The sequence below is a fragment of the Rhinoderma darwinii genome, chromosome 13 (genome assembly GCF_050947455.1).
Source record: "Rhinoderma darwinii isolate aRhiDar2 chromosome 13, aRhiDar2.hap1, whole genome shotgun sequence".
NCBI lineage: Eukaryota > Metazoa > Chordata > Amphibia > Anura > Rhinodermatidae > Rhinoderma > Rhinoderma darwinii.
Window position 1 is genome coordinate 37,824,137 of NC_134699.1, and position 15,066 is coordinate 37,839,202.

The following is a 15,066-nucleotide window of genomic DNA, read 5'->3' on the forward strand; positions in this document are numbered from 1 at the left end:
TAATCACAACCAATAATTACGGGCACGGCCGGCGGCCCTCATTTACAGGCCGTGCTCCCATTAAGCACGGTTCCTAAAATAAAAAAATAGGACATGTCCTATTTTTTCGGGAAAGTTTCTATGGCACGGACACCTTCCCGTAAATATACGGGAAGGTGTCCATCGCCCATAGAAATGAATGGGTGCCTAATTACGGGCTGTAATTATGGGCAATTTTACAGGGGTGTACATGGGATCTTAATGATATAGAGGATGGGATTAATAGCACCGTTTTTATTTTTGCAGATGACACCAAAGCTATGTAGTATTGTTCAGTCTATGGAAGATGTGCGTAAATTACAAGTCGATTTGGACACACTAAGTGTTTGGGCATCCACTTGGCAAATGAAGTTTAATGTAGATAAATGTAAAGTTATGCATCTGGGTACCAACAATCTGCATGCATCATATGTCCTAGGGGGAGCTATACTGGGGGAGTCACTTGTTCAGAAGGATCTGGGTGTATTTGTAGATCATAGACTAAATAACAGCATGCAGTGTCAATCAGCTGCTTCAAAGGCCAGCAATATATTGTCGTGTATTAAAAGAAGTATGGACTCGCGGGACAGGGATATAATATTACCACTTTACAAAGCATTATAGCTTACACCATATAGCTTACAGAAACCAACTGGGATCTACCAACAGAAAAATGCCACTAAAATCTCTGGGGCCATTTTCTCAATAATTTTCATTAAAAATGGACAGGACAGAATTAACGCATAGATAAATGCTAGTGTGACTAGGTCCTAAGGCTGGCCGCAGATTTGGGGAGATGGGATGCTGGACAGTGTAAAGGCAGTTATTATGGTATATGGTGGGTGAGGTTGTCTTATGCATTGAGCTTGTGTATTAAGCATATTTCTCAAGTACACCACTATCTATTATTTATTTGGCAATTTTGCAGTTACATTGTAATGGATAGGATATTATATATACAGCTCAGCTGTATTGGTGACTATGTAAAAACCACTATTTCTTGTCCTACCCTGTATATCACACTGTCCTGTTTGTGTACAAGTCTATTCCATAATGTTTTTATTGGGTGCTTTTTAATGGTTTGTACAACTGTTTGAAAAAGGATTAATAAAGTATTTTTTTTTTGCGCTATATTGCTTGATATTTTATTTTATAAGCATTGGAAGAAATACTATAGGCTTGTGTATGATGTTTTGGTTCCCAAGTGCAAGGATCAGGACTTAAGTGATAAGATAGACCTGATTGATGTTTCAGTATCCTCATTTTTGGTTTAATAATTGGACCAAATACGTTTTACAATTATAATCCATAATAGATAAAAAAAATTGAAGAACATCCAATAATATTCCTAACAATTCCAAGGCCGATTGATTATATCTGCTTGACTTGTTTCTATACAATCAATGCTCATCATGAAGAGGGATAATTTCATTCATTGTCATAGTCCATGGCCATCTTAGAGGTGTTGGAGCGCACATATATTTGCAGCCTGTGAAGTTGCACAGGGGCCCAGTAAGAGGACGGCATGTATGGGACAGAGCTAATTCATTTCATGGATCACAATTACTGGTGGATTAAGACTTAAGAGGGGTGCTGGAGCAAGAGGCCCATATAATGTTCCTGCACAGTGGCCCTATGCGGTCTATGTGCGCCCCTAATGGTGCCCATTTAATGATTAGGAAATGCAATATGTGATCATGTTGCGTCTTCCTGAGTGACAACTGCTCTTTTTAGTAGCTTTCCACTTTATCTAATAAAGTGGGGGTACAAATGGGAGACACCCTCCATGACTACCCCTTTGATAAACATTAAGTGGGAGCCTTGTAAGGCCTATTATAACAATAGATATACTGAGGTGTAGTCCTGCTAGTTGTGAGAGGAAACATTCACAGTTGTAAACCAGGGATTCATCATAAACCAACAGAACAGATGGAATAGTGTGATTTGCATGAAAAGATCAGAGCAAGGAGTCGCATAGAAAGGATTCACTGAGGTTTGGAAAACAAAATTAATGGGGGCAAGAGATGATCAAATGAAACTGCATGCAAAAGTTCCTCTCCTGCTTCATACAAACTGGAGGTCAACTACCAGCCAACTGTGAGATGTTTGGCAACGTGCACAGATATATTCACATCATAGAATTCCCCACTTTTCATCACTTGCATTTAAGAGAAAGAAGAAGTCCGCGCTTGATTTGCATAGTGTGGCTGCAGGGATCTGCTGGAGTGTGAACTAATCTAGGCACGAAACATCCATTTCAATAGTGTTCTGTCATATGTTAGAATGCACTAAGGGGGCAAGAAGAGAAATAAAGATGAAGGTAAATGTCCGCTCACCCCCAGATTTCACAGACTTGGTTATTAAGCAGCGCCTCTCTCAGTGCACGTTTTTAAAACAACGCTAACAGTAAATTATGCATTTTTATTTCCTTTTTAAAGCAGATTGACTAATGTCTTATGTTTGTGTTTTTTTTTAGCCTTCCTTTGGATCAATAGGAGTAAAACAAGGGTCTATAAATTTGCCAATATCCCTTCCCTTTCACCCATCCCTTGGCTGAACTTGATGGACATATGTCTTTTTTTCAACCATTCTAACTATGTAACTATTATCCATTATGCTCTCTGTACACAAGATGCTCTTTCTGTATGGATGGCCACTTCCGGACGTTCTGTTGGAGACCTCACTCTGACGCTGACCCCCGCTCAGATCCCTGGTGTTTGGCTGCCTTGTCTCCTCAGCTCCTGCTCTAGTTTCACTCAGGGTACTCACTGGCCTATTCCTCTGAACATAGCTTTTCTGCAGACAGCTTCTCTGCAAACATCTCACACAGGCCACCTCTGGAACACTTCTCTTTACACATGCACTAACTAGAAACACGTTCTCTAGAGACAAAAAACCTTGTTCCCTGGAAACAGCCTCTCCAATTTCAGTGCCTACATCTGTAAGTTACAGATAACGTTATTAGTCTCCCTCCTTGCGGTGACTGCGGGTTACAGCATACCTTCTAAAGTTTTAATCTACATTCGCGGGTTATTTTAAGCCCCACCCCGATCTGCCTGGGTACAGCAACAAAACCTCCCAGAGACGCCCATTTAGGGGTCTCATTTGTATTAATTGCCACCCTTTTTGAGGTCTGTTTCATGCTACAGTCCTGCAAAACATGGGACACTTGGGAAGTATACTTGTAGTAGTCAGGGAGAACATTATTTATTAAAGGGGTGGTCTGCTTTAGAACTCCATTTTCAAATACCCTACTAAGGTATTAATAATTAACAGTTAATAGTGGGGGTCCCATGTTAAAACAGAGGAGAGAACATTTACAAAGATCATTTCTCCCTCTGGCGGACCTGGCACATCCATGCATTACATGGATTTTAATTAGAACCATGCAATGGTTAGTTTCCCCTGTGCTGGTACTGCAGAGGAATAAAAAACTTGGTGCTTGCTTCCCTCACAGATTACAGTTGATTGCTGCGGACCTTACGACAATATAGAATGGGATCATACAAAGTCAGCAAGCCCCTAAATATGATTTGGAGACAATAGAAATGTTAATTTAAAGTCGTATTAAATTCTGACCATAAAATCAAAATTGGTTGGATCCTTAAGTGGATATAATACAAGTTTTATTTTAGTGTCCTTCATGGATATTTCACAACTGGCTACTGGTATGAGTATCCTGCCAGTCCAGGAATGATCGAGATCCATCACGTGCACTTACAACCGCAACTCACTGACCAGTCACCTCTTATAACTAATAACCTTCCGTAAAAATGTGCCGAATGTGTAACTTGTTTCTGGTCATGGCACTGCGACGCCTCCCGTATTGCACAACAGAATGTGAGCTGTTTATTTTCAGCACGTGATTCAACCACAAAAAGGATCCACACAGAAGTTCTAATTTGGTTTCTTGTTGTGAGGAAATCCTTATGGGGGTCTTGCTTACTCATCCGGTCCTGTAGTTCTGTCACAAGTAGCATTTTTTACCTTTCTTAGAATAGAACAAAAGCGTTAAAAAAAAAAAAAAAATGTTTCCTCAATGTCAGCAAGTATCATGGTTTATAAAATTAGTACCTTAACACCATCCTTTAATTTTGCTTGCAATGACTAATCATTTTAGGATAATATTAGAGCTAAACAATGCCTGGCAGCGGTGTCAGGAGCAAGCAATGCAATAGAAACACAAAAAACAAATATTAACTAAACGGGCAGATTTTCTATTGTTATTGTGCCAGAATTCTGACCCCAATTGCACCCTATTTTTGGCGCAAATCAATTTAGAACCATGTATTATTGATTTGCACCAAAAAGAACAGATGTTTGAGCAACACAAGACCCTTTTCAAAAGAAAGTGGCGTGTGGCTCAGTGAAAAGGAGTGTGGTTTAATATGCACCAAAAATTCTGCAAAATTTTTGACGGAAAAAAAATAAATAAATGCCAAACTAAGTCAACAAAGAGGAGGTATGAGGAAAGGAAAGTGTCTGACATGTCTACCAAGATGTGCCAAATGTATCATACTGCGGGCCCCACTGGGATACATTTGGGTAATGAATGCGTAAAAATATGCTGCAGGTGAATGGAAGAGTAGATGTAAGGATGGTGCTCCTTGCAGTTTATAACTGTGGGTGAATATTACTTGTTTCATATCCAAATCTCACCAATAGGGAATCATGAAGGCCATATAAAAGTAAAGTGATGATTGTAGTATGAAGCTTGCCATGATTTCCTGTAGTGAGAAAAAAAAAAAATTAAGCTCTGTTTTTAGCACTGTTGCCTTGCCGCACTGGCGTCCTGGGTTCAAATCCCCAGGACAACATCTACATGGAGTTTTACAATCTCCCTGGGTTAGCATAAGTTTCCTCCCACATTTCAAAGACACACTGATCGGTTAAAGGGTTATTCCCATCTTAGACATTTATGGCATATCCACAGGTTATGCCATAAAAGATGTGCGTCCAAGCTCCGCACCTATAATCGGAAATGGGGGTCACTCGACCTCCCGTTTTGCCCGGCGAGTTGGCTTCCGGCAGGCCAATTCCAGGCGAGAACTGTTTGGAAATGTGGCCACGCATGTGCACGGCTCTCTTCATTCTGTTCAATGGGAGCTATGGAAATAGTCGAGCAAGCGGGTATTCCCACCTTAGACATTTATGGCATATCCACGGGATATGTCATAAATGTATGACAAATGCGGGTCGCGGCAAGCGACTCAACTGTTAACTGTAACTCCCATGGCTATCAATGGAGAGAGCCGCGCGGCCACCTCTATTCAGTCCCTGCCTGGATGCGGGACAGGGGTCGGGTGACCCCCATTCTAGAGATAGATGTGTGTCCTAGAGCTGGGACCCAAATCTTTCAAAGATCTGCAATATATAAGCAGAACAGGAGAGCATTAACCTACCCATATTGTAACATACAATAAAATATAAATGGAAAGCATCAGTTAAAAAAAATTAAAAGGGAAATCTAGTTGTATATGCTTTTACCTTCTATACAGTAGAACATTGGGGCACATACTTTATTTGTAAATGAAGTGGTGCTTTCATGACAGTTGCCACTTCTAGAGGTTAGATTGTACCCACCCAAACGAATACATCTCGCTTAGACCTGAGATTCGATCGATGTATCCTCGAATACATTTTCCCAAACAGTAGACAGAACCACAAAAACAGCTGTGACTACAATGTGGGCGTCCCTTCAAGTCTTAATAATGTACTGCCATAAACACTGCAGTCTTTCAATATCGCAGTGTACAAGGCTTTGCAGCGTCTTGCCAACACAACTGAGGCCAGAACACTCCTCCTCTTGATTTGTCAATAACCCAATTCCAGTGCTTGCCAGCGAGCTTTGTACTTGCGACTCCCTGAGCGTTGTGTCTCGCATCCCTAAGAGGTTTATTTATTGGGGGAGAAAGTGTTTTGTAAAACGCTGCCATGTGTTTATAATTCCCAACACCGGGATGCCTTATACGATGAGCCATCTTCCCACTTCCCAGCGGGGTTTCTGGCATCGCCTCGCAAACCGTTTAGCCCTTTGCTGACTGCCAGGTTAACCCCTGTGCAACAGATAGGATTTTAGCAATAAAGGCTAATAAAAGGGCATTAAGAAATGGCAATACACATGGTTCACATAAATCTTGTGACAAATTAAGCCAGATCTCTGTAACATGCCTACTGTTTGTTACCAGAGTTCTGATAGAATAACCGCCAAATATTTATTGAAAGCAGATAGTTTATTACGCAGCCATTCAGCAACTTTTTTATTAGGGATTTTAAAGGCTTGGTTGTTTTTAATGTGGTTTTATTGTGAGCCAAGCAATATCCCCCTCCTCTTCTCCCATCTATGGCTTTGTGCATTCTTTATTTCAATACAAATGGAGTGGGAATGCAGCACGAGAGTTTGGTTCATATTAAATCTTATTTACAGGCCATGTGGAAGAGACATGGTTCAAGAGCAAAGTGAATTAAAGACCGGAATAGGAATAAATGCAGGTATAGATAGGACCTAATGATGTTTACTCGTGATGAGGCAGGGTCGTGCACCACTGGCACATTGCAAAACAGCCGCAAAATCACAATAAATATACACGGTCTTGCCATAACGGGCAGTACATTGGCCTGGGAAAAAGCATCCAAGTTTTTGAATGATGTTTTCTATTCAAAGGAAGTGAATGCCCATAAAGGCTATGTTCATATTTGCAACCAACTTTTTTTACTATTATTTTTCCAAAATATTAGAAATAAAAATTTAGCAAATTTGCAAATAATGTTCAGCAAAAAATTCCTACCATTTGGAGGCTACAGCTCCTATTGAGTCTTGTGTCCCCATGGTTACAGACTACAAAAAAAACCTGTGTAGTCTGATTCTCTAGTCATACAGGATCAGACTACACAGGGGTTGTTTGTGGTCTGTAACCATGAATCACTTAAAGGAGTAAACACTACAGTGGGTTAGGTAGAGTTTGCCTACTTCAGTGATCTATTGTATGTTTTCCTGTATACCTTTTTTAAAATGTATTACCATGGAGCCAAATAGGTCTCCATAGGAGATGTTGGCAAATTTTAATTTTTTTTACCGAGACTATTTGGGTATAAGTAGCTTCATTTTTATTTTAGATGCATTGGATCAATAAAAATTGGCTGCAAAATACCCTTACATTTTTTTTTTACATCTTTAAAACAAATTTTCTACATAAAAAAAACAAGCAGAAAAAATGTGCAAAACTTGTAAACACGCCCTTAAAAAGAACTAAGAAGTATAAGAAAATATTTAGAAATTAGTTACTCTCGGCAGGACTCCGAAGTACCACCCACTTTTCCATCACATTTGTATGTTTTGGTAAAAGTGGAGCAGGGCTTCATAAATAACTTTCGCAAGGGTTCCATTTTTTTCAATGTATTAAAAATTGGCAAAAATACAATTGATAAATCTAGCTGGTAATGTGCAAGTGTTTTCAAGAGGGTTGTTGCAGTGATCTGCAATGGGAATTTTTTTAAATTGCTTTTCAAAACTTCTCCTTGTTTTGGCAGGAGAGACAAAATATAAAGTCTCTCCTGCCTCTACCTGTTCAGAAGCATTCAAATCCTGCAAGAAAGGGAGCAGTAGGTTCCCAAGTATGTAAATCAGACTCTGTTCACATTTCATTTGAGACTTACATTTAATATGCACTTTGAAAGAGTGCCACCATTTGTAGGCGCCAGACACATGCCTATACAGTCGCATACATCTGCCTTTGACTCTCATTGTAAAAACAAATGTATACCACATTGCATACTTTTTTTTTGGGGGGGGGGGGAATCCTCTTCTACACACATTGGCACATCAGTGTCTATGTCAGGAAGAGCTGCTGACTAATAGAAGGCATGCGCATGATAGGTATGATATGTACAGAGCCTTGAATGTACAATAAGGGGGAAACTGATCGACTCACAGCTTAAAATTATAACTAAAGTAACTAAAACACAAAAATACTGCAAAATATAAAAGAACGTGTTACTATAAATCTATAACCAAACTGGCTTTTTGCAGTCATTTAGTGCATTTGATACTATGTTTGCAAACCTCAAACCTTAGGGGCATTTGGGTAGAAATATGGACTTTGTAGAAGAAAAGGAGTTGGGATGTCTGGACTAGGGCTGGGATGAGGGGTAGACCCAACACTATTTCTTTCTGGCAAGGACCAATTTTGTCATCTTAACATAGTATACAAGTAATTTTGAAACATTGCTTGACTAACAAAAGAGGTTCTAGCAGAGTAGTGGGCTACTAAATGCCCTTGAGTGCCTAGCCAGTGGCCTGTGATCAGCACTGTGAAAAGAGTGCCCTTGGACTCTGTCTACAGGCTGTGCCATCGATGCTCTACTCCCCCGTAAACATGCACAATTGACTCTGGATCTGAAAATCCAGCCCTTCGGATCCTTGTTTCCCCTTATGAGGAGAATCAGATTACAGAAATGTAATATCTTTGGCCGGTCTTACCATGAAACTTAACTCATTTAGGCCATGTACACACGTTGCATATTATGATGCGTATATTTCGTGTGGATTTGGTGCGCAGATTTTCCGGTGGCAGATCCACAGCATAATATAGTATTAGCAATGTAAATAAAATTTAAAGTAATCTCATCTACACGTTTTTCCGCACCTAAATTGACCTGCGGTTTGAATTTTTAAAATCTGCAGATTTCCATCTCAGAGTTGTATGTGACAAATTTATTTTAAAAAAATGCATCAAAATCTGCATCAAACTGTAAAAACTGCATACAGGAACGCAGTAATAAGTGCAGATTTTACCTGCGGAATTACCTGTGTTAACCTGCGGTTTTCATGTGGATTTAATTACACAACGTGTGCACGTAGCCTTATCACAGTCTATCTTATATAACCGTTAAATAAAAACAATCAGTCAAAACCTTTAAGGTCATGATGATGGGAATTGCTGGTTAACAACTACTTTGCTAGTTCAGCGTCCTTGTGTCTAGGTGAAAGGAAACATGAAACGAAATATGTCACGTCTATGAAACTAAAAAGCATGTATCTTGGTTTAGAAAAGAAGAAAAGCATATGACAAAGGGAGTTATGTTGTATTACAATATTTAATCCCTTGGGTCAGGTCTTCTCTGGTATTCTCCTGTATTTGTGTGATGACAGCTCAATACAACATCTCACTTGCATCCCGGAGAAACTATTATTGATCTCCACGAGACAATCAGGTGAATGGCTGTTAATGCTGATAATGGCTCTCACACTTCACTGAATTCACCCTGGGGCTTCACAAGTGTCTTGCCCGAACATAATTTAACTTCATGTCTTTATTTTATAGACTTCAACAACACACATGTCCTTGGTGACTTTTAACCTACCTAGAACAGAGACACAAACTACAGTAGAACATGTATTCGTCAATGTTTCTAATAACATAAGCAAATGATTCATCCAGAGCTTCATAATAGGAGGAATATGTATCAGTTTTAGAAGTGCAACATAAGCTGGTGATGCACAATTCGTCTTTATTGCGTTTTATGTACCTTAAAGGGGTTGGCTGGTGAGTTAATATAGGAGGTCCTTCATTCAGGACATCCATCATTTAGTTATTGTTACGCCTACAAAAGAGCTTTTCTCTCTTTCTGGAGGAGCCGGCAAGTCCATGCAGTGGCAGACATATAGCCTCTGTTGCCTTCAGTGGTCTATGCCCACCCGTGAGTCCGCATTGCACAGACAACTGATTGATTTCAATGGTCACTGTAGTGTCCATGCCAGCGGACCGTCAGGATTACTCAACCCCTGGTGGCCGCAGCCATGGATCTGTGAGCACTGGTCCGCATCTCCTCCCCAGGAGATGCCAGCGCTCACTTCCGCTCCGATCCGCTGTGTCCCGTAGGGTGCGCACGCATGCTCGTGCCCGGCCTTAAAGGGCCAGCGCGTGCACATGGGAGTTATCATTGATTAGCCCATGATCACCCTGGACTATAAGAAGGGCCCTGCCCCTTTGCTCATTTCCTGAGCATTGTTGTGTTTTTAGGTTAGTCTTGCAAATGATCCCTTAGTGTTATCCTGTTCCCGTTGTTCCCGTGCCCTGCTACCTGTACCCTGTATCCCGTGCTATTTGTTCCTGTGCCTTGAACATGTTGGGGTCGTATTGTGCCACCGGTTCAGCCTGCTGTGTTACACCACGTCTGGTGTCTGCTGTCAAGGTCCCATCTGTGCCTAGCCATTGCTACTGTCTGAACTACTACAGGTACCCTTGTGCTTGGACTATTGATATATTGACTTGGTACTCTGTTGGCCAGCTGCTATCCCACTACGGCGGTACGGCCCAGTGGGTCCACATAGCCATGTGCCCTGCTGGTCGACCCAAGACCGTGACTACATCACAAGCCATGCAGGCGGATATGCTAGTCTGCCAATTACGACAGGACCAACTCCTCCAGGAGGTGAACGCCATACACATCGGCAGGATGCACAAGCTGCAGTCATCTCAGCATCCGTTCCTGCTGCTCCGGCTGTTCCTCTAGTCTATACCGGCCAATACCAAGGAGAATCTGGAGAGGGGTTTCATACACATATCCTCCTCCCCGGCCGGGTTCTTCTCTGTCAAGAAGAAAGACAGATCTCTTCGGCCTTGAATCGACTACCGGAGCCTCAATCAAATCACCGTCAAGAACAAATATCTATCCACTGCCACTAATTTACGAATTACGTGACCACATACGAGGAGCCAAGATTTTCTTTAAACTAGACCTGCGTGGGGCTTACAACTAGATCCGGATTCATCGGGGTGACGAATGGAAGACGGCATTCAATGCCGAGACGGGCACTATGAATACCTGGTAATGCCCTTTGGTCTGTGTAATGCTCCCGCGGTCTTCCAAGAGTTCGTCAATGACATCTTCCAAGATCTCCTCTATGTCTGTGTTGTGGTCTATCTCGATGACATTTTGATTTTTTCTGCTGATCCGACGACTCATCGGAGATATGTCCATCAAGTTCTACTGTGATTACGTGAGAATTGCCTGTATGCCAAGCTGGAGAATTGTGTTTGAGAAGAATTCTCTACCCTTCCGCGGCTATACCATCTCGGATGAAGGCCTCAAGATGGATTCTGAGAAGGTAAAGTCTGTCCTGGAATGGCCACATCCTCAAAGCTTGAGGTCCATACAGCATTTTTGGGATTCGCCAAAATCTCTGGCAGTTTTTCCCAAACTTCTCTTCACTGACAGCTCCCATCTCTACCCTCACCAAAAAAGGTATGAAAGCCAAGGTGTGGACTGCAGAGGCAGAATCTGCATTTAATAGCCTTAAGAGTGCCTTCCCATCAGCCTCAACCCTCCATCATCCTGATGTATCTCGACAGTTTTCATTGGAGGTGGACGCCTCCTCTTTTGGTGCAGGTGCACTTCTGTTCCAGAGAAGTTCCAAAGGGAAGGCAGTGGTATGTGGCTATTATTCTAGACTTTTTTTTCTCCCGCAGAGCGCAATTACTCTATTTGGGATTGGGAGTTACTGGCCATAAAATTGGCTCTGGAGGAAAGGAGACATCTACTAGAGGGCGCAGCTCATCCCATCCTGACATATACCGACCACAAGAACCTCACCTATCTCCAGTCGGCCCAATGGCTGAACCCCCGTCAAGCCAGGTGGTCGCTGTTCTTCGCCTAGTTCCAGTTTGTGCTCCATTACCGTCCTGCTGACAAAAATGTGAGGGCCAATGCCTTGTCCAGGTCGTTCGAGACAGAGGACACCGTGGAGTCTCCGCAAAGTATCATTGATCCGTCCTGTATTATTTCTGTAAACCCTCTGCAAGTTAGACACATCCCTCCGGGGTGGACTTTTCTGTGCCTGACAGACAGGAGGAGAAACCTTCGTTGGGGGCACAGCTCCAAACTGTCTGGACACGCGGGTGCTCGTAAAACCAGAGATCTGATTGCCCGTCATTTCTGGTGACCAACGCTGCCCAAAGATATTGTGGACTTTGTCTAGTCCTGCACTGTGTGTGCGGCCAACAAGGTTTCTTACTCCAAGCCTGCTGGTCTGCTCCAACCTCTGCTTGTGCCCAATGCTCCCTGGCAGCATAAAGCAATGGCCTTTGTCACAGACCTTCCCTCCTCTGCTGGATGCAGTATGGTCTGGGTGGTGGTGGACCGGTTCTCGAAAATGGCTCATTTTGTTCCGCTGACCGGCCTACCTTCTGCTTCTCGACTGGCTAACCTCTTCATCCAACACATCTTTCGCTTGCATGCTTGTCTCTTCATATCGTGTCTGATCAGGGGGGGGGGGGGGGGCTCAGTTTATCTCGAAATTCTGGAGAGCTCTCTGTAAACTCCTAGATGTGAAGTTGGAATTTTCCTTAGCCTATCATCCCCAGTCCAATGGTAAAGTCGAGAGGATTAACCAAATCATGGTGAATTATCTACGACACTTCATCTCCATGCAGCATGATGACTGGGTACAGCTTCTTCTTTGGGCCGAGTTCTCATACAACAACCACACAAATGAATGCACTGCTTCTACACTGTTCTTCGTTGTCTACAGCCAACATCCACAAATTAGTCTTCCTGTTTCAGCTATGCCCCAGGTTCCCGCAGGTGACTCTGCATTCAGGGACTTTCTACAGATCTGGCAGCGAACCTGGTCCTTTATTCTGCTGGCGGTCGACCGCATGAAGCAAAAGGCGGATACTAGAAGAGTGCCGCCTTAGTATCCTCCGGCTACCAAAGTCTGGCTGTCCTCGAGGAATATCCATATAAAGGTACCTTCGTACAAGTTTGCTCCAAGGTTCCTCGGACCCTTTGAGATCCTACGGCAAATCAACCCTGTCTCGTACAAGCTTCGGCTGCCTCCTACCCTCAGAAGCCCCAACTCCTTTCATGTGTCCCTCCTGAAGCCTGTGGTCCTCAACCGTTACACAAAGACGCCTAGCTGTGCAGTTGCTCCCAGTGGTTCTTCCGATGTATTTGAGGTTAAGGAGATCCTGGACTTAAAAAAAAGTAGGAGGATGAACTTTTTATTTGGTGGATTAGAGGGGGTTTGGTCCAGAGGAGAGGTCCTGGGAGCCAGAAGAGAACCTCAATGCCCCCGCCCTCATTAGGTTCCTCTCTCGCTATGGCCCCAAGAAGAGGGGGCATAGGATGGGGGATACTGTAGCATCCATGGCCCTAAACCGTTGGGATTACTCACCCCCTGGCGGCCGCAGACATGGATCTGTGAGCACTGGCCCGAATCTCCTCCCCAAGAGATGCCATCGCTCACTTCCGCTCTGGTCTGCTGTGTCCTGTAGGGTGCACGTGAACGCTCGTGCTTGGCCTTAAAGGGCCAATGCTTGGACATGGAAATCAGCATTAATTAGACCATGATCTCCCTGGACTATAAGGAGGGCCCTGCCCCTTTGCTCATTGCCTGAGCATTATTGTGTTTTCCTATGTTAGCAAATGGTCCCATAGTGTTATCCTGTTCCCATTGTTCCTGTGCCCTGCTACCTCTACCCTGTAGCCCGTGCGATTTGTTCCTGTGCCTTAAACCTGTTGGAGTCGTGTTGTGCCACCGGTTCCTCCTGCTGCGTTACACCATGTCTAGTGTCAAGGTCCCATCTGTGCCTAGCCGTTGCTACAGTCTGAACAACTACAGGTACCCTTGTGCTTGGACTATTGATATATTGACTTGATACTCTGTTGGCCAGCTGCTATCCCGCTACGGCGGTACGGCCCAGTGGGTCCACATACCCACAGATCGTGACAGTCACTATGGAATCCTTCATTTTGCCCTGTTCCTATGAATGGAGGAGATCCCTCTGCAGGTGTCTTCCGGTCTATGCGGTGTGTGGCTCGGCGCAGGCAGGCGCGATGATGTCACTGCAAAAGACCTGAACACTTGCTGCCAAGTTCCACCACGAGTTAAAGCTGATCACTAAACACTCACCATGTGATCTGCCTATTTTCTGGTTGACCATTTTAACAAAAAGAGATTGTCCAAAGTAGACAACTTCTTCTACATAAGAGAAAGTGGGTGCACCATATACGTGTTTAGCATTTTGGGAACGCTAGATGCGAGGTTTTGTTTAGGTGGTTTTCTCATTCATTTCCCTACCTATTGGATAACTGTGTCAGGCCTTTTATTCCTAGAATATGCTGAACAAAAATTACAAAAAATTATTTTCATTTCAATATTCCTTTTTTTATTCTAGCCATGAACAACATTTATAATAAGAACAAAGAGGATTTTGACTAAACTCAACACAAGTTAAACATATGGAATTTGTATCAGGAACTGAGCTGTCATAGAGAACATAAAGTTATATGATAGATGTTCAGAAAATATATGATCTAATCAAACTTGCCCAGAGCAAGATGTTCACCAAATACGAATCCTTGAATTTATGAATCCAAAGACTTGTGAACAAATTATGACATTTTGTTCCTTTGATACCACCATAGCTCAACTTACCAATTGGCAAATCATACTTCTCAGACGTTCAATGCAGAGTAAATCTTGTCTTACTGCCAGGGCCGGCCTTAGGATAGATGGCGCCGCTTGCGAAATGATCTTTCGGCGCCCCACCCCATCATTAAAAAAAAAATGCCCCATAAAAACATTATAATGCCCCTTTACAGTATAATAATAATAATAATAATAATAATAATATATTAAAACCCCTTCAAGGATACAATATTTTTTATCCTCTAATTGTGCCCACAGTATCATGCCCCCAGTAGTACCCCTACACAGTATAATGTCCGCTTAGTGGCCCCCACACAGTATAGTTCCCCCCCTGTAGATTTTGCCATACAGCCTCCCTCTAGACAGTGCCATAATTCCCCACCTCCTCCTTGTAGATCGTGCCCTACAGCCCACCCCACCTCCCCCTTGTAGACAGTGCCATACAGTCCCACACCTCCCCCTTGTAGACAGTACCCCCAAACAAAAATTGTACTCACCTAGGCCCCGTTCCCATGACAAACTGATCTGCTCCACGACGGGATCCTTGGGTAGGCCGGCGTGATCCTGTGGCCTAGTACAGAGTTTCCCAACATTTTCGGACTGAAACAAGCAGG